We start from the raw sequence: 21,851 nt of genomic DNA, 5'->3' as shown, positions 1-21,851 counted from the left end.
CACTCACACACACACATATATATATATATATATATATATACATATATATATATATATATATATGTATATATATATATATATATATATATATATATATATATATATATATATATATATATAAGTAATTTGAAATACTGTCGCTGGCTAGATATTTCATTCATATATAATTTCTTTACAGGAGCAATATTGTATATCAGGAAAGGAATTGATGGATGACATTGACCAAGCGGAAGGGAGGGAGGAGATTAAATTTCCTTACAACGTACGTCGCAATGACACATTGCAATCAATAATCACGAATGGGGGAACTAATTCCGGAGCTTCTATTTGAATGGTATGGTTCTCAGCGTGAGAAAATCCTGCGGGAGGTAAGTCAAGGTTTCTTTACTGGATTTGTTCATTTTTTTTTTTTTTCGTGAATCCACAAGGATGAATCCCACTGACAATTCAAGGTGAGGGAAGAGAGATAAAGATTGAGCCTAAAAGGTTATATACAAGGATGTCACGTGACATAAATGGATGGACGTAGTATCTGGGGTGACATTCTCTTAACAGGGACAGGCAGGAACGCGGGAAACCAGACCAATCTGGTTAACGACAATCACCTGATTCCATTACCCTTTGAATGGTTAATCCTGGTATGATGGCATGGACTTCCTTGAACTAAGGGCTTGCCATTACATCAAGGATAATGGGCTTCGCTTCACTGGCGACCCTCTCGAAATATCTAAAACCTTTACGCAACACATTGGAAGTGAACTTGTGCCAGATCTAATGATAAACAGGACTTGTTGCTTTTTTTTTTTTTTTTCTAATGGTACAAGATTGGCTGATGAAAACGTTGTCATCGTAGAGAAATGACAAGAGCTGAAACTAATAATGAGTGAATTGAATTATGAGTAAATCGAGTAATGAGTAGATAGAATAATATGTAAAAATTGAAAACTATTCAGTAACACGTTAATAGGACTTAAATGAGATGGTGGAAAATTGTCCATTTCTTAAAAAGCAATGTTGGTAAAAACATTTCCTGAAAATGTCTAAATCCTATCCTAATTTATTTAACTCACCATTTGAGGTTTTATTCCAATACCAATAACCATTACCAGCTGACACTATGAACCTATGGGGGAAAGCTGGATGCTCCTCTCTCCTAGTACTTCTGTACCTTTAATCCTAGGCAATGATTTATTCTTTTTACTTCGTGTTCTCTCTCCGCTAACTTTTTTCTTATCAGGCTAGATTGGCCTGTTATCAACTCCTAACTGTCTCATATCTTGTTCCAACCAAATTATGATCACAGACGTTCAAAAATTGAATTTATCATGGTTGAATTCTTCAGACATAAAATTGAGTTAATTTTCTTCCTTACTATTTCGTCTATCTTTAGCTTACTTAAAATAATCATGTGATCAAGTTCTATTCCGAACAAGTATTCATAAAATTCTTTCCATAGTCATCTAGTCCAGAAACTCCATACCCATTAATATTATCATATTTTTTTCTCTGTTACCTGCCGTTTCATTCACACAGCCTAGACTCTTTGAGCTTTTGTCTACGTGCAACAGGTTGACCATTCACTGGGGAAAGTCAATTAAAATAATCTCATTTATTAAACCAACTTGTGTAAGTGCGTGTAATGTATGACTAAAGAAAAGTTAAAAAAAACTGCACATACAATACAATTCATAATACAGTACAAAGAATTCACAAACAATGAGAAAAATACATAAGCACCCTTACACAATATTAGAACGGCATAACATGACTAAAACATAATATGCACTACGGTATTTTAATGTAATTCACGTACAATGATATCTAGAAAATGCGAGACTAGAAAAAAATCCGATTATGTGCAAAGATTTCTAATAGAAATTTATTTATTTTTTGTAACAATCGTAAACAATGGTATTTAATTTACATTAGGTGCAGGGAGGGTATTCTTACTTTAAACTTTCTTCGGAGCAAAGATTGATCCATCGTCTGCTTTTTCCAAAGCAAATTAAAAAACTCACATAGTAAACACAAAAATTCGAGAAGCCGTGTAAGGCCCCTCCCTAATATTAGCAACCTTATTGTGCAAAATAGGTTGCTTTAAATATGTAAAGGCTTTTATTCTTATTTTGCTTTCGTTTTTTTTATAGAAAGGGTACTATCAGGAAAGAATCTTGGATGCGTTGATCAATAACGTCTGCTAGCAATGTCCCAACATTTCACTAGCTCAGACTATCTTATGTTTTTTGTACATATCTAAGCATAGATTCACATTTGCTTAGAAAAGACAAATTTCCACTCATTATTTTCTATTCATGGATCACATACATTAGATGTCGCAAGATTTCTTCCTGTTGTGCTTACCATTAACCATGCGATCCTTGAAGCAACAAATTTGTCCCCTTTAACCTGTTCCCAGAATCTTTGTACACTAAATGTGAAATCCGTTCCTAGCTTTACAAAGTGCAACCCCCCTCCTTAACCGGCCAAAACCTATTCTTAATAGATTTTTATGTATATTTTAAGATCAGAGATATCTTCATAAAAATATCTATGGATACATCAGTATACTCGAACATAGCCTCAGCAATAATCATGATACATCTTAATTTTGCTAAACAAATTAACAGTTATGCATTACCGTCCAGGCCCCTTCTCCCCTTCTTACTTTTCCCAACGCAAACATATGTTAAATAGGTTAACAATTGATTTGTTACACCTTTAATTATATGTATGACAAATTTTATTTCTTTCTCATCATGCTTCTTCACATATATATATATATATATATATATATATATATATATATATATATATATATATATATATATATATATATACATACATATATATATATATATATATATATATATATATATATATATATATATATATATATATATATATATAACATTAATCTTTACATCAATGCATTTTTGTGTAACATGCATAAATGAAGCAGCAATGAAATTAGAAATACATGCCACGTCTGAAGCGGAGTCATCACGATGAGGAAAAAATCTAACTCTTTCCTGGGAGTTGCTTGCACAAATTACTCTCTCTCTCTCTCTCTCTCTCTCTCTCTCTCTCTCTCTCTCTCTCTCTCTCTCTCTCTCTCTCTCTCTCTCTCTCTCTTTCATGGTGAAGACATTCTAAGAGTTTCATGACGGGGGTTACCAAAAATTACAATTTCAGTCCAAAGCATATTTCTTATTGGGTCGAGAAAACATCTTTAGTTTCCCAGACTCTCAATCAAAATCCCTGAAAAATCTCTCTCTCTTTAAATTTTTTTTTACATTTTATTATTTGTCTTTTGAGCTTTTACGCTTCTGTGACCAAGGTGAAATGCTTTTTGTAACTTTTGTCGCAAAAGTATTTTCATTTTCTTTTCCAACCGTAAGTGCTGAGAACAGTGTCTCTAATGAAATAGGGATTAGGATGGATATAATTCAAACTATAGTTCTTCATACACCTGAAACTTAATAGTAACTTACTTTCAAACTAATCATAATAAATGTAAGAATAGGAGTAGCCTTTTGCAATGGATTTTCACGTACTGGTAAGCTTCATTTTGAACTTACTTGTACGCAAAGGATAAGCTGAGTTTTAAACATTTCCAAGGTATAAGCACACTTGGCAGTCATAGAATTGCAATTGCACTTGCCTTCTCAAGAGATGTTATCATCAATATTGGGCATGGGGTTTGCTAGTACTTAGTCCATTAAGGTAGGTCTGCGGAGTTTTGGTCAGTGTTGCACAAACAATTCGAGAAGCCAGCATTTAGCCTGAGTTACCAATATTCTATTCATTCGTATTGCCTTAAGCGCATTTGACTTCTCAGTCATAAAGCTGTTGAAGGGTAGTTTCACGAAATGTCTTGTGGGGAGATACAAGGAAATGAATTAGGCAATCAATACTATGGAACATACTTAAGGACTAGAAGTAATGGGATTTTATTGTTGAATTTGAGCAAGTAATACTGAAGAGGAAAAGATTGTACTTAAGAGTAATAAAGGCAGAGAGTATGCGTATTGTACAAATGATTTCAAGTTTGAAAGTCTTGTGTAGAATTGGAGGTAAAGAATCTTGGAATGCTGTAAAGATATAGGGTCTGGTTTGAGTTCCGGTATCATCAGAAAAGGTGCTCACCAGAACGTCAGCCGGGCAAGCCCAAAACCACACTGTGGTGCCCTTCCACAGCAGTGACCTCCCAAGTAAACAGCTTAAACTCACGGTCCCGGACAGGGATCGATCTGCTGCCTTGCGAATGCTGGGCGAACGCGTTACAACTGTAGTAGCCAGGAGGCTAATAAGATTTAAATGATGCAAGAGGTACGAATTAATGTATATGTGATAGTTATGAAGTGGCTATCGAGGACATTAGAGAGATGTTAGAAGGTTGACAAACGGATAAACACTAATTGATGGAATAACGAGAATTAATTTGTGACATGACGGTAATGGTTTAACTGAGTAGCAGATAGGTGTTTGGTAGAATATTTGCACCAAAAAAAATGGATTGAGAAAAATGGAAAATGTAATGGAAATTACCATAAGAAATATTAGATTATGTCAATATGTTACACTTGTTAAGTTGCATGGTGCAACTTTTTGAGAAAGCAAAATAGATAGCAATAGTGGTGGTTGAAGCATATTTTGAGTAACAACTATGTGAAGAAGCATGATGAGAAAGAAAAAAAATTTGTGTCATAAATGTAATTAAAGGTGTAACAAATCAATAGTTAACCTATTTAACATATGTTTGCGTTGGGAAAAGTAAGAAGGGGAGAAGGGGCCTGGACTGTAATGCATAACTGTTAATTTGTTTAGCAAAATTAAGATGTATCATGATTATTGCTGAGGCTATGTTAGAATATACTGATGTCGGATTGATACAAATAATAGACTGTTGATTCGAGATAGTGGAAAGAAGCTAGAGAGACGGAATTTGAATGTCATTATAAAAAAATATTTGAAATGAAATTCTACGAAAAATAAGATTTTCTGGAAAATGGAAGACAGGAAGCTGTTCATTTAGGTAATGAAAGATTGGAGGTTGTTCATTTGTTCAGAGATTTGAGATTATTATGATGATTAATGGCAGGATGAGAGTAGAAGTGAGTCAACGAATAGGCAAGGCATATAAGGTAGCAGAAATACTGCTAAATCCTTGTCATATTAAAGTTTCAAAGAGAAAATGAATGAATGAAAGAGAAAAGGATAAATTTGTAGGAAGGGATTATTACAGAAGTTCGTCTTTAATAATGTAAATGAAGTACGTACAGAAAGAAAAAAAAATGAAAAATAGGGTCTGTATAAGCTATTGGGATGAGTCATATATAGACCTTGGTTTCAATAGCACATATAATGTAGGACGATAGAGGGAGGAATGGTAAGAAATGCAAACATACACTGATTAGGTAAACAGGTAAGTATTTGTGAAGAGGGAAATTAAGAAAAAAGAAAGAAAAAAAAAACACTGGTTAGAGGGTAATGGAGGTTTTGAAATGATATGTCCGTATATTATTGAAGATGTGATAAAAAAAAAAATCCGGCTATAGGAGAGTGGTGCTCGGGGAAATCAGGTTGCATTAATCTCTTGATCTTAAGTCAAGAATATTAATTTTGTGAAATGGTTATAGTTACAGGGGGTGAGAGATGAATCATTAACAAACATAAAAAGGTATATAATGTATAACTACAAATGTGATAAAAAAACTGTTCTCTGATCCCACATCATTTGTCACAATCAAATTATATTAGTTTCCTCGTGCTTAAAGCAATTTGATTTACTATTTTCATTTGCACTGCACTGGTCTTAAAGATTTTTAATTTACACATTAATTCTTATCTGTAACTTTCCATCCTTGTGTCTTTTTCCTTCTTAAGTCTGTTATATTTTTGTTTCGCTCCCTTTTTCTTAATAGCTATTTTCTTCGTCGGTCTTAATTATACACACCAAATAATTCAAATTTTCTTGTTCACTTGCTAATATACGTTGTTAAGCCTGAGGCACAGCATCAAAGATAATTTCGAAAATGTCCTTTTTGAAGCTCTCTCTCTCTCTCTCTCTCTCTCTCTCTCTCTCTCTCTCTCTCTCTCTCTCTCTCTCTCTCTCAAGACCTTTCTTGAGTAACATGCAACCAAGTTAACTCAATAGACAAATTGCTATGAAGCGGCAGACTGTGGGAAGATTCTACCTAACGCTTAAGGTAAATTATCCAAGACTAATAAAGTGGAAAAAAAACTGGTGTGTATCTTTGTAAAGGAAATAACGGCTTATGCTATCAGGCCAAACATATTTACTTTTCTATTCAGATTATGAGAAGAAGTGAAACCTTTGTCTCCTTTGTCTTTTGAAAAGTAACACTTGCAACGTGTCTATTTGATTAAGCATATTCGTTGAGTAACTTCATATCGCCTTTAATGACGAATGTGAATTTTTATTCTTAAATTCATGGACATCTAGAGATACTGGAAGATAATGGATATAAATGTATGATTCTCTTCCTGCAATATTCTTCGCATTTTTTCTTTAATTGCAAAAGTTTGAAATGTTAACGTTATCTGAGAGAGAGAGAGAGAGAGAGAGAGAGAGAGAGAGAGAGAGAGAGAGAGAGAGAGAGAGAGAGAGAGATCAATTTGAAATTATTATTCCTTTAAAAAAGAACATTTTCTCTCCCATGAGAATCTGAGATGCAGAATCAATCGAAGTGAAAATTGCTCCTTGTCATATTTTCCTTTTTTCTCTATTTTTAATAGCCAATAATCTTGAATCTGACTTTCATTTGTTTATGAAAACGATTTCCTGTAGTCTGGCTACATCTCCGATTTGTCTGCATTTTAGATACTAGGGTGGCCAAAGACACCAGCCACCCGTTGTAATACTACCGCTAGATATTTATTGGGTCTTTTGACTGGCCAGACAGTACTCTCTCTGGTTACGGCTCATTTAATCTTTGCCAACACATACACAGAATAGTCTGGCCTACTCTTTACACATTCTCCTCTATCCTCATACATCTGACAACGCTGAAATTACCAAACAATTCTTCTTCTCTCAAGATGTTAACTATTGGACTGTGATTGCTTAGTAGCTCATTTTCTCTTGGTGAGGTTAGAAGAGGCTCTTTAGCAACAATAAGCAGCTCTTCTAAGAAAAGGACAATCCAAAATAAACCATTGCTCTCTAGCTTAGGGTAGTACCATAGCCTCTATACAATGGTCTTCCACTGTCTTGATTTGGAGATCTCTTGCTTGAGGGTACACTCGGGCACACTATTCTACATCATTTCTCTTCGTCTTGTTATTTTGAAATTTTTCTCCTATTCATTTTGAAGGTTTTATAGTTTATATAAGAAAAATATATTTCAATGTTCTTGTTCTTAAACTTCTCTTGTAGTTTATTTCCTTATTTCCCTTCCTTACTGGGCTATTTTCCCTGTTGGAGCCCTCGAGCTTATGGCATCGTGCTTTTTCAAGTAAGGTTGTAGCTTAGCAAATAATAATAATAATTATAATAATAATAATAATAATTGGTATTTGTCGTATAACAACTAAGATTTAAATCAATCTAAAGTACAACAAAGGCGATCTTTTTAGTAGAGGCAGTCTTGGTATATATATATATATATATATATATATATATATATATATATATATATATATATATATATATATATATATATATATCATCATCATCATCTCCTCCTTCGCTAAGGGCCTCGGTAAGATTTTGCTAGTCGTCTCTATCTTGAGCTTTTAATGCAATGCTTCTCCATTCATCGTCATCTACTTCACGCATAATAGTCCTTAGCTATGTAGGTCTGGGTCTTCCAACTCTTCTAGTGCCTTGTGGAGCCCAGCTGTACGTTTGGTGAACTAATCTCTCTTTGGGGGTGCAAAGAGCATGCCCAAACCATCTCCATTTATCCCTCATCATGATCTCATCCACATATGGCACTCGAGTAATCTCTCTTATAGTTTCATTTCTAATCATGTCCTGCCATTTAACTCCCAATATCCTCCTCAGTGTTTTGTTCTAAAATCTACTAAAATTATTGGAGATATTTTTATTGTCATACCATGACTCATGCTAACACCGATCTCACTAAATTGATATTTAGTCTGATTTTTATATGTAATTTCAGGGTATTTGATTTCCAAATTTTACTTAACCTAGCCATTATCTGATTTGCTTTTTTCAATCTTTCATTAAACTCTCATTCTAAAGACCCTGTATTGGAGATCGTAGTTCCTAAATACTTAAATGATTCTACCTCATTAACCCTTTCTTCTTCAAACGATATTTCATCTTTCATTGTATACTCCGTTCTCCTCATCTCTGTCTTTCTTATATTTATTTTTAGCCCAACCTCGTGTGATATTTCATGCATTCTGGTAAGCAAGCATTGCAAATCCTGTGGTGTTCTGCTAACAAGTACAGCATCATCAGCATACTCTAGGTGTGATAAATTCCTATCACCAATCGTTCTCCACCATCTCCAACTATTCAACTCACAACAAAATCCATGAGGAGGGTAAACAATAGAGGTGATGACAAAACATTTCCTTGGAGTACTTCGCTGTTCACTGGAAATTTATTTAATAAGATTACATTAACATTAACTTTGCACTTGCTATGCTCATGAACAGACTTAATCAAATTTACATATTTAAGAGGAATTCCATAATAACGCAGGACTCTCCACAAAATTGGTCGGTACACCCTGTCAAAGGCCTTTTCCTAGTCCACAAAGGCCATCAAAAGTGGATTAGCTTTTCATCAATCTTTCTCTCCAGTCTCTTTAGAATAGGCATACTATATATTTTCATAACAACTGACGTTGGTGTGATGCCTCTGTAATTATTGCAATCAGTCAGGTCTCTTTGTTTGTGCCATTTTCACCAACACTCCTAACTACCATTCATCAGGTTTTGCCTCTCCATGCCACATTCTATAAAATAATCTCGTAAGTAGTCTGGGTGTCACTTCATTTTTGGCCAGTATCATCTCGGGAGTTATTCCATCGTATCCACGAGCTTTCCCTCTCTTTAGTGATTTGAGGATAGCTTCGACTTAAAACACACTGAATTCATTCATGGGCACATCAAGGTCTTCATCAGCTTCAGGTATATCAATCAAATTAGTCCCTTCATATCTCCTATTCATGACCTAACTATAGTGTTCTGTTATAATAGATCCATCTATCTTTTTGATGGGTATATGCTTCTTCTTCTTTGATCCAGTCGAGATTTCATCAATAAATCTGTGAGCAATTCTTACAACAAAGCCACTTCCCGAGTCCATAGCTTTGTTAGCCTCATCTGCTTTACTGTCTAAGTACTCTCTCCAGTCATTCCTAGCTTTTCTTTTGACCTCACTATCAACACTGGAATACTTACATGCTCTACCTTATAATTTTCATTACTTCCTCAAAAACTTTCAACAAACAATTTGTCTTTGTCTTCATTTTATAGTATCCCAAGTATTATTTGATATCCTACATTCAATTGCAAATGTTTCTCTATGCACTTCTTCTAAACGCTTAGTTGTATCAAACCTAGGTATTCTATCTATCTTTCTCTTGGATGCTTTAATTTTTAGTTTTAGTGTAGCAATGAGGAGCTGGTGATCACTACCAATATATGCCCCTCAATAGGTTCTTACATTTCTCAGAGCCCTCCATCTCTCTTTATTAATTGCTATGTGATCTATTTGATTTTTGTAATTGCTACATGATGAAGTCCATGTATACTTGTGAATGATCTTGTGTTGAAAAAGAGTACCTCCAATGACAAGATCATTTGCTGAACAGAAACTTAGGAAATGTGCTCCATTTTTCATTTGCAACTTCACTAAGACACTCGACACCCATCACATTCTCTATTCCTTGATTATTCCTAACAACTTTAGCATTGAAGTCGCCAATCACAATTTTCATATCTCTCTCTGGGATGTCATTTATTACAGTTCTTCATAATATTCATCTTTTCCTTTTTTCAGAGGAATCATTTGTTGGGCCATAGCAAACAATAATACTCATATTGGATTGCTTTGATTTGAACTTTGCTAGTAACAATCTACTATTTACAGCTTTCCACTCGGTTAATGCCTTTTCTGTTCTTGATGACATCACCATTCCTACCCTTTCTCTTCCAACTCAATCTGATCTTCCTCAGTAGATATATATATTGCCATGGTCTAAAGTTTCCTTACCAGTCCCCTTACAACGTGTTTCCCTCATGGCCAATATATCTTAACAATATTTCATAGATTCGCTCTCCACTTGCTGTAACTTCCCAATCTGATTCGTGGTTCTAACATTCTAATTACATATTTTCAATTTTTGTTTAGTATTTATAAACTGGGAGAATCTTAGCACTCTGTTACACCTAGGACTGGGGCCATTCTTTCATCTCCTTCATTCAAAACGGACTATATATATATATATATATATATATATATATATATATATATATATATATATATACTTCCTTTCCGTCCAGCTCCGATCACCCCATCCCTCGATAGTGGAGAAAGGGAGTAGTCATACCCTGGTGAGAAGGAGGTGCATGTAGCCTACGTGTGTGTGCATATCCATCTAAAAATTTAGCCGTGTCACATAAACTATATATATATATATATATATATATATATATATATATATATATATATATATATATATATATATATATATATATATATACAGTATATATATATATATATATATATATATATATATATATATATATATATATATATATATATATATATATATATATATATATATATATATATATATATATATATATATATATATATATATATATATATATATATATATGTATATATATATATATATATATATATATTTATATGTATATATGTATGTATATATGTATATATATATATATATATATATATAATGTAGATAGTGTGTGATGTGGTAGAAATACATAAGTGAAATCGTAAGCTTGTCAGATACTAAAATAGTGGAAGATGCCCATACTTGATGATGACGAGATCTTACAGTGGCTGGAGAAATGTTTTGTGGGTATTTCTGCGAAATGAAATGACCTGGATATAAGGGAGAATTTAAATGTTCAAAAGCGTGAGTAATGAAGGAGGACTGAGAGATGTTCATATGCAGAAGTATTCACCTGTTAAAAACATATTATTTATGGACACAAAAAACGGATTTTGACATAGGAAAATCTATTTTTGGGTGAGATAGCCATGTCGTCCTGATGGAAGTTCCTCATTGGCAGCTTTCTACTTGGGATATTTCTGCGAGTGATATACCAGAGAAATTTTACCTTAGAGGTATCAATGGCGTTCTGACATCCAGAGCGAATATCCCAAGAGATATCCTGTATAAATCAGGGACGTGTTATTAACAAGCCATGGTTATCCTTCCCCGAATAGAATTAACCTAGTCTCGAAGGAGAAGGTAGAGGGTAGGAAACGTGGGCAAGTGAGCCGTTACAACTCCCGATCTCAATGTGCTATAACTAACACGTATTCTATTGAACCATTTATTCCAAGAACAGCCATTGCATGACGCGAGCTTCCACAATAAGAATTGGGACGGGATGGAAAAGTAACGGGCTGACCATCAGTACGACATGGCTATCTCACCCAAAAATAGATTTTTCCTATGTCAAAATCCGTTTTTGAGCTTGAGCTATGTCGTTCTGATGGAAGTGTACCAAAGAATTATCATTCTCAGTTGTGGCTACAAGAGTTTTATCCCTTTACACCCCATAGACATAATCATACTTCTTTTAGCATTAGTAACTATGTTATCAAGCTATGTGCAAGCGATAACCTTGTAAAAAGTAGGAGCAAATGAAATCAATGTCACAGTCCCACTTACTATGTAGATCTTTGTCTCCAGAAGATAAAAAGATCGAAGTCTATCAAGGATCAAGGGAGGGTTCAAAAGTGAGGTGCACTACTTTTATTATGTACAGTAGGGCCAATGAAAGGTAATGCAAAAAGAAAAGCAGTCTTTTATTGTTTCCAAAGATGCATAAATGTAACAGTAATCATTTGTAACATTATATGCAGTAGATATATACAGAGTTTTCCGACCAAAAAAATTATGTAACTGAGTAGTAAGATAGTAACACTCATGACATAAAGGGAATAATATCACATTTGACTCTTTACAATATTAAATAGTACATTGAAAAGAGGAACATGAGGCCCCTTGCACAATGTAGACTGACAAGTCTCAACTATACAGTCTGTAAGAGTCCATATACAACACTTAAGAAGCTGGTTTAATCACAGTACCAGCGGCCCCTATAAAGTATTTAATCTCTCCCAACTGTCGTAAGTAATGTTTTGAAGAACACTCTTGAACACTTCCAGCCCGTTTAAGCCTGTAAGCCTGCAAAGGATATAGGTTGGAAAAAATCTAAGGAAGAGGCCACTTTCCTAGGGTTATGACCTGATGGTATGCTATCAGGGTCATCCCTTTTGACAAAATAGGTGAAATTGGACCCTAGCTGTTTCAGAGAAAGATTAGATCCTATCGTCTCCCCTTTAAAAAGTTGACCGCCTTTAAAGGCCAAGATCTTTAATAAGTAGGCCTTAAGGCACTCCACGGGGCACAGAGAAGGACCCTCCTAAAGTGAGGCAATCTTCCAAGGGCCCAGCCTTTCATGGGAAATTCGTTTTCCGCCAAGAATGCAGGATCAGGGTAAAGATTTACCTCCCCAATGCCGAGAATTCAATATGGCCATCATCCCTTAAAAGGGCCATAATCTCACTGACTCTAGCACCAGAAACCATAGCAAAAAAAAAAAAAAATAGACTTTTGAGCAAGATCCCTCAGAGAAGAAGTGTTATCTATCTAGGAGGCAAAGTGCTGGACTTTATCCAATGACCAAGAAATAGCCTTGGGAGGAGCATCAAGTTTCAGTTTAGTAGAAGCCTTCAGGATCTTATTGAACAGCTCGCTATTAAGTTCAATATAAAAAACATAAGCAATTGGTCGAGTTAGTGCTGATTTACATAAGGGAATAGTTGTAAAGGCCAGACCTTGATCATGCAATGGGATTAAGAAAGACATACAGAAGTCCATATAAATGGAAGAGGGCTGATGACTTTTCAGAAATGCAACCCATTTTTTAAAGAAGACAAATATTGTCGTTTCGTGGTTTGAGACTTGTACTCTTCTATGAAGTCAATGCTCTCCTTTACAACTCCAAACTTTTTTTGAGCCGTGAGGCCAAGAAAATCATGAGCTAAAGGGTTTTCATTTTTCAAGAGGAAGCGAAGACAGACTTCTGTTGAACATCCAGGGACAGCACTGGAGATGGTAGAGGGACCTAGAGAGGTTTGATTTCCAGAACAATACAATACCAATTGCTCTTGTGCCACTTGGGAGCCACAAGACCTGCTGTTCCCTTGAAAATCTGCAGTTTGTTCAGTAACTTCATTAGGAGGTTGAATGGGGGAAATAGGTGGATGTGAGGCCACTGGTTCCAATCCAGAGACATTACATCCGTCACCATCGCTTCGGGTCTAAGTTTGGTGCTACATACCGGGGAAGCTTCTTGTTGAAGCTCATTGCAAAGAGATCGATTTGCAGTTCAGGGAATTGCTCTAGTATGAAACGGAATGATATTTCATCTAGAGATAATTCTGTTTCCAGAGGCTTGGATCTCGACAGGGTGTCCTGCAGTCACATTGCAAACCCCTTCGAAGTGAACTGCTGAGAGATGCCAGTTCCTCCAATTTGCTAAAGTGAGGATGGCTAGGATCACATGGTTGATCTCATGAGACCTGGAGCCCTGTCTGTTGACACGGTGGACTATCGTCCCACTGTTGATGAGTAAATTGATGTGTGATTCTGTCTTTGGGTTTATTCTCTTTAGAGTCAGAAACACTGCCATAGGTTCCAGAATACTGATATGAAATTTCTGAAATGTGATTGACCACCGACCCTGTACTTTCTTGGAAGAGGAGTGTCTTCCCTCCCTCACAAACTTATTCCATGACGTACGTGTCATTAGGCACGGAAGGATGAGGGTACTACAGAGGGACGTGTGTCGATAAACTCCTGGTAGTGGACCTTGGCTCGAGCTGCTTTCGCAGTAAGACCTGGGATTTGTGGGCAAGATCTCTCCGAGCATATGATGCCTTTCTTTTCTAGACTCTGTTGGCATTTCTGAGTTTCGCTTTTAGGATCGAGTCCATCACGGCAACGAATTGCAGTGAACCAAGGACTTTCCAGCTGCCGTCTGGTGAGTACTTTTGAACGGAGAAGGCATCCAACAAAGTTTGCAATTTCCTTTCTCTTGCTTTGGGGTAGAGATTGGGCGTGTAACTTTAGATTCCAGTGAAGCCCTAGCCACTGGAATTCTCATGTTGGAGACAGCTTGGACTTCTTTAAGTTGATCTGAAAGCCCATCGACTAGGAACTTCATGACTTTTTGAGTTGTCCAAAGACACTCTGACTTCGTTGCAACCTAGACCAGCCAGTCGTCGAAGTATGCCATCACTTCAAAGCCTTTGTTCCTTAATTGTTGGGCGAATGCCTTGATTAGCTTGTGAAAATCTTAGGAGCTATATTGAGCCTGAAGGACTTAGCTCTGAATACGTATGCCTTTCTTGGCAGTCTGAAACCAAGGTAGGGGAAGAAGTGTCGACCTATTGAAAGATGTTAATAGGTGTCTGTAAGATCTATGGAGATGATGTAGGACCCTTGGGGTAGTGAGGTCCATATTTGCGAGATAGTCATCATCTGGAACTTGTCGTTCAGAACGAATTTGTTTAGTGGGGACAAGTCCAGGATAGTTCAAAGAGTGTTCAAATCTTTCTTGGGCATGCAAAATAGACGCCCTTGAAAGTTCATGGATTTTGTGCAACTGATGACTCCCTTCCGGAGAAAATCCTGAGCATAATCCTTCAAAATTGGGGTTGTGGGTTGGTAGAACATCTTCAACTGGGGAACTTCTGTCTCCATTTATAGTCTACTCAGTTTGAGACTATACTGTGAGCCCAGGGATCAAACTCCCATTGATCCCTGAACAGGTGAAGTCGTCCCCCTACCGGGAGCCCCTAATTGTTAATGTGAAGGACCAGCATCTTTAACCACCTTGCCCTGCTACTGGTGGCCATCTTTTGAGCCCCGGCAGTGAGGTACGTGGTGTTGGCTCTCTCATACACCTGGTTGAAGGATGGAGACCATGGTACATACTACTGGGGAACCGTATATACAGACTAAGGGATGGAACCAACTGAGGCTGTCACAATGAGAATGAAATTCCTTCCTTTGAAGTGTCGTCTGGACTTCTTGCCCTTGGGTTGAGGTCCTTCACTGGGGGTAAATTTCTGTTCAGAGGACATACCCCACTTCCCTACAAGGCTCTTATTCTTCTAAGCCGCTTTGTCCATGACTTCCTTAACTAAATTCCTCGGGGAAGAAGTCTTTCCCACAGATATTGGAGTCGATCTGTTTTCTAGGTTTATGCCTGATCATAGTAGTGCCTAGTACATTTTCTCTCCATGCTCTCCTAGCTAGGAAGAAAGCATGGAGATCATTATGAAATCTGGTTAGGCGAGTCGTCACCAAGACAGGAAAGAGATCAGATTTGGAATAGTTTCCAATAAGCTTCTCTAGATAGGATTAGAAGGATAAAGAGGCAGATAGTCTCTCTTTGGCTTCCAATTCTTCTCTTAATAGGGATTCGTGAAATCTAGGCAGTTTCACATTAAACTGGTTGCCTCTGATTATTGTCATTATTATTATTATTACTAGCCAAGCTACAACCCTAGTTGGAAAAGCAAGATACTATAAGCCCAAGGGCTCCAACAGGGAAAAATAGCCCAGTGAGAAAAGGAAACAAGGAAATAAATAAATGATGAGAAAAAATTAATAATAAATCATTCTAAAAACAGTAACAAAGTCCTTAACTGGTTTTCAAACCATAAAGAAATGTTGGACATCCTCCCAACTGTCCGAATCAAATGGAAGGGCTAGGAAGACAGGTTTGCACTCCTCTAGCACTGCTGATGGTCTACTCTCCACTACTGCTTTCTTTACAGCCTCTAAAGTTCAAGAAGTGAAAGGGAAGACAGTATCCTTTGGGGGTTTCCTGCCAAAAGCAGAAAGTTGGGTATTAGTGAATTCAGGCGTCTTGAGCTCCTTAACCAAATGAGACTGGGCCTTGCCATGGTCCAGGATGATTGTGTCCTTAAGGATAGTATCATCCCTAATGGACGCTTCCGAGTTAAGCCTTAGATAGGAAGAATTCCAAGCCTTCCAAGCCCTCTCTGATGTGGAGGTACCCTTCACTTAAGGCCATACACTCAGCATAATGCCAAGGGTTTTTAACTGCTCATTCTGGTAGGCTCGAGGCTGGGGGAGCCTTAGAAGTAGGGGCTTTTTGTAAAGCTTCTATCCTTGCTATGAGGTCTGCTTGAGAACATTCATATTTGTTGGTTAGGTTTTCCATGAAAGCTTTCATGGACACCGTAAGTTACGAGTAACTAGGAAACGAAGGCTTGTCTAACCTAGGAACAAAGTGTAAGTTGGGGCTTGGGCAGTAGGGATGGGGGAACAAACTGAAGAGGCACTGGGAACTGTACTCACCCAATGTACATCTAAAGACTCTTCAAGGGCTTCCGTGGTTGGCAGGATCCTCTTCCTCTCTGACGACCCAGAAGAAGTTGTTGATGTGTTGTCGGTGGATAGGCTCATGACTTGCAGAGCATCCCAAACTTCATCACCCACATGATCTGCTAGCACTGGTGGGAGTTGAACCATTGGTAACTGGTGACTGAACACAGAGGTCATTTCAGCCTTGGGAAAGAGGAAGTCCTTCAGTTCCAGAGAAGGAAGATAAGGGGAACCTTGCTGAGAGCTCATCTAGAAAAGTCCTACCTTCATATTATCAGTGACCGGTAAAGAGCAAAAGGTTATAAATAAGGACACATCTTTAAAAATCATATCTTCTTAAAATTAAGTAAACATATTTGTATGTTTAATATAAAAACCTAACCTAAATAAACCTACCACCTAAATATGGCTAAAGATCGTAAGTAATCAAGACATATTCCAAACAGTTCATAAAACAATGGGGATTTATGAAGCAAACTATTTGAAAGTGCGGTAGGAATATGGAGGAAAGGTTCACATCAAAGGGACACCAGAACCCCCAGAGTACGTATATTGGAACAACCTAAGAAGGCAAGCTCAATCTTCATACTGCCTAGAACAGCAAAGAAAGGAAAAATGCCCCTAAGGTGGCAGCAGCTGAGTTAAGGCGGTAACTATTTCTAGTAGCAAGCTAAAGACTGACCTATCAAAGAGGCAGAGGCATTGTAAAGTTGACAGGAAGAGAGTGAACAATCCCATAGTGAAAGGCAGCTGAAAAGGGGAACCTGCCAAGACCTGATCATTATCATTAACTTATGAAAAGTGGGGTTTTAGCCTGTAAGGTAATGAGAGCCGTACAAGACGGCCAGGACGCTAAGAATTGGAAATTCAAAGGATGTCCGGACAAACAGGCGGGATCTGACTGACCAACTCCGGAGAACGATGTCCCTCAGATATGGGAGAGGATAGGAAAGAGCAGATGACTAGTCTGAGGCTGCAGCCAAAGCGCCAGAGGGAAAAAACCCATGGCCAACACACAGCCAGTGCTAGAAGAAAACAGACTGACAAGACTGGAAGCAGAGATGGAAGTTGACACTTTTCCTAGATAGGCTAACCAGGCAAGGGAGTCAAGAATCCACAGCAAGAGGGACATAGCACAGGAAAGGAAGCTGTAGACACAGAACAGGCAACAGCCTAGGTGGCAGAAGAGAACCCTAAGAGATACAAACTCTATGCCTAAAAAGGATTAGGCTATTAAGAGAACTGTCTAGGTGAGCCTAGCCTACCTCGCGCTTAGCGGGTGAGGGAAACCTCAAAAGCTAGGGTAAGATGACTAGACAAGAGGAACATAGTTCGAAGTACAGTCAGGTTATGGCCTAACTAGGAAGGGGAGGGGGCAGAGAAAACACCCAAGGGTGGTTTCTGAGGCTGCTGAGAGATTTAGTCCATGGAAGGAGAAAATCTCGCCTACCTAGGTCCAAGAAAGATAGCCTACAAGGTATCCTGTCCAAGGATGGAGACGAAGCGTACTTCAGCTGCCATGGGACTAGACAAGGAGGGGAAAAAAGTTCTACAGCAAGTAGGCACACTAACAGGCACAAGAGTAAGGGAAAAGTGGGTGGTGATAGGAGACTTAGAAATTGGTGAGGCGGCATGTCAGGAAGGCCCAACTGCAACATTAGAACAGGAATAGAGTTCCAAGGGGTCTGCATTGATAGGACACAGAGGACAACACATCACAACCAGGCATAGCAAACCAAAGACTAAGAGGGAAGCCTAAGAATGTTTAACCCTGGATAGGTACGCTCCTCGGACACCCCTTTAAGGGTATACTCGGACGCGAACGACCCCGACGCCAAAAAAAATTCTTGAAAAATCAGTTTTTGCAGTAACCTCCTTTTTTCTTTTGCCAAAAAAAACTTCAATGAATGCTTAAAACAACTGTAAAGATAAATACTACTCATCTGCAGAAAAACTATTTATTATAAATATTTTTAAAAATTAAGTAGAAAAAAAAAAGACCTGACATAAAAATTCATAAAAAAAAAGTTTATACATATATACACAAATCCTTTTAGGAATTGATTCTTGAATGTTTAGGACACATCTTGATGTATTTTGGATGAAGTCAGACCCATGGAGGTGAAGATCTGAAATGAGAAAAAAAGAGTAACTTTTTTTGGCCAAAAAAATTTGTCCAAATTTCATGAATTTTTTTGGGTACCCAAATGAAATAGGAAGTGGCTAATTTTTTTAGGGAATAAACATATGTTATCCTAAAATAGAAATATGTAAAAAAATCTTCATTATTTTGTAAATTACATTTATATCAGGGGCCATATCTAAAGGTAATTTTTTGAGTACTTAGAAATTTCGTAAAAAAATACATATATGTAATATATAATATGATATTTATGCAGGTAAAAATATACCAAAATATCACAAATTCTATAGGGAACAAGAATATATATAGATAGGGCAGCTTACGCTTCGGATATGTCCACAAAATGGCCGCCAACCACACTGACTCAGACTCCCTAATCTGCCACTTGAAATGTAGGAAGGGTATGTCAATTTCAAGGTGTTATTTACTAATCTAATTATTATTGGATATGCATAAAAATTGTATGGTGGGTTGCTGGATAATTGTCGATTATTTTACGACTATAAAATTGAAATTCTGACCCAAAAAAATTTTTTTGAAGGGAAATAAAATCGAAAAAAAAAATGTAAAACAATATAATATTTTAGCTAAAAAAATTTGATGATATTCAATCAAAAAAAAAGTAAACAAAATTTTCCGACAAATAAACATCTAGAGGAATCATTACTCTGTGATAGTTCCTTAGTACGTAGTAATTTTGAAAGAATTGGGAAAAAACGAAAAAATGGCAATCACCGGAAAATCGAACACATACCTATATATACGCCATATCTGGCTAAAAAAAAGATAGGCATGGGTAGCCAGATCATCTAGAAACACTTTCCAACACTATAAAAATATAAGTTTTGTGACACTACTTGCCAATTCCTTACAGTAACATGACTAAGCGAAAAAATGCAAAACAAATAAAAAGGGGCACTCGCGGAAAAATGGCTAACATTCTAATATACGGCATTTCAGAAAAAAAAAAATCAGCCACGTGCTAGGCAAACCATCAAGGCACATTTTCCGACAAATAAACATCTAAATGAATCATTACTCTGTGATAGTTCCTTAGTACGTAGTAATTTTGAAAGAAATGGGAAAAAACGAAAAAATGGCAATCACAGGAAAATCGAACACATACCTATATATACGCCATATCTGGCTAAAAAAAAAAAAGATAGGCATGGGTAGCCAGATCATCTAGAAACACTTTCCAACACTATAAAATTATAAGTTTTGCGACACTACTTGCCAATTCCTTACGGTAACATGACTAAGCAAAAAAATGCAAAACAAATAAAAAGGGGCACTCGTGGAAAAATGGCCATTCTAATATACGGCATTTCAGAAAAAAAAAATTTCAGCCACGTGCTAGGCAAACCATCAAGGCACATTTTCCGACAAATAAACATATAAATGAATCATTACTCTGTGATAGTTCCTTAGTACGTAGTAATTTTGAAAGAAATGGGAAAAAACGAAAAAATGGCAATCACAGGAAAATCGAACACATACTTATATATACGCCATATCTGGCTAAAAAAAAAAAATAGGCATGGGTAGCCAGATCATCTAGAAACACTTTCCAACACTATAAAAATATAAGTTTTGCGACACTACTTGCCAATTCCTTACGGTAACATGACTAAGCAAAAAAATGCAAAACAAATAAAAAGGGGCACTCGCGGAAAAATGCCCAACATTCTAATATACGGCATCTCAGATAAAAAAAAAGACATGCACGTGTTAGCCCAACCATCAAGGCACACTTTCTAACACATAAACATGAAAAAAAAAATCAATAATATACGGCAATTCCTTACTACGTAGTAAATTTTTACAAATATTGAAAAAAAACAGAAATTGGCAACCGCAGTTAAATACCCAATATACCAATAACTACGTCGTATCTGACAAAAACAAAATCACGCATGGGTAGCCAGATCATCTAGACACACTTTCCAACACTAAAAAAGCAAAAGTTTTACGACACTATTTCGCAATATCTTACGGAAAAATGACTTGGCAAAAAAATGAAAAAAAAAATGAAAAAGGGGTACTCGCGGTAAAATGCCCGACATTCTAATATACGGCATCTCAGATAAAAAAAAAAGACATGCACGTGTTAGCCCAACCATCAAGGCACACTTTCTAACACATAAACATGAAAAAAAAAATCAATAATATACGGCAATTCCTTACTACGTAGTAAATTTTTACAAATATTGAAAAAAAACAGAAATTGGCAACCGCAGTTAAATACCCAATATACCAATAACTACGTCGTATCTGACAAAAACAAAATCACGCATGGGTAGCCAGATCATCTAGACACACTTTCCAACACTAAAAAAGCAAAAGTTTTACGACACTATTTCGCAATATCTTACGGAAAAATGACTTGGCAAAAAAATGAAAAAAAAATGAAAAAGGGGTACTCGCGGTAAAATGCCCGACATTCTAATATACGGCATCTCAGATAAAAAAAAAGACATGCACGTGTTAGCCCAACCATCAAGGCACACTTTCTAACACATAAACATGAAAAAAAAATGAATAATATACGGCAATTCCTTACTACGTAGTAATTTTTACAAATATTGAAAAAAAACAGAAATTGGTAACCGCAGTTAAATACCCAATATACCAATAACTACGTCGTATCTGACAAAAACAAAGTCATGCATGGGTAGCCAGATCATCTAGACACACTTTCCAACACTAAACAAGCAAAAGTTTTACGACACTATTTGGCAATATCTTACGGAAAAATGACTTGGCAAAAAAATGAAAAAAAAATGAAAAAGGGGCACTCGCGGTAAAATGGTCCTCGTGGTGATGAACGACATTTTAACTAAAAAAAAAAATCATGCACATGGTAGCCAAACAATCCACCAAGACTTTCCACAACTGATAACCTATACAAGTTGCACCATTCTACGACAATTTCATAATACGTAATAACTTTGGTAATTATGCAAACTACCTTAGAAGGGTAAACTCGGTCGCGCTCGACCCCGACGCGTCTCAGAAATCGGGGAAGGAGTACAGCTACAGCAATGCACATCTGGACACTACTAGAGCGTGTA

Source organism: Palaemon carinicauda, chromosome 5 (genome assembly GCF_036898095.1).
Source record: "Palaemon carinicauda isolate YSFRI2023 chromosome 5, ASM3689809v2, whole genome shotgun sequence".
NCBI lineage: Eukaryota > Metazoa > Arthropoda > Malacostraca > Decapoda > Palaemonidae > Palaemon > Palaemon carinicauda.
The sequence above is the reverse complement of the archived record's forward strand: the minus strand, read 5'-3'. Positions refer to the sequence as shown.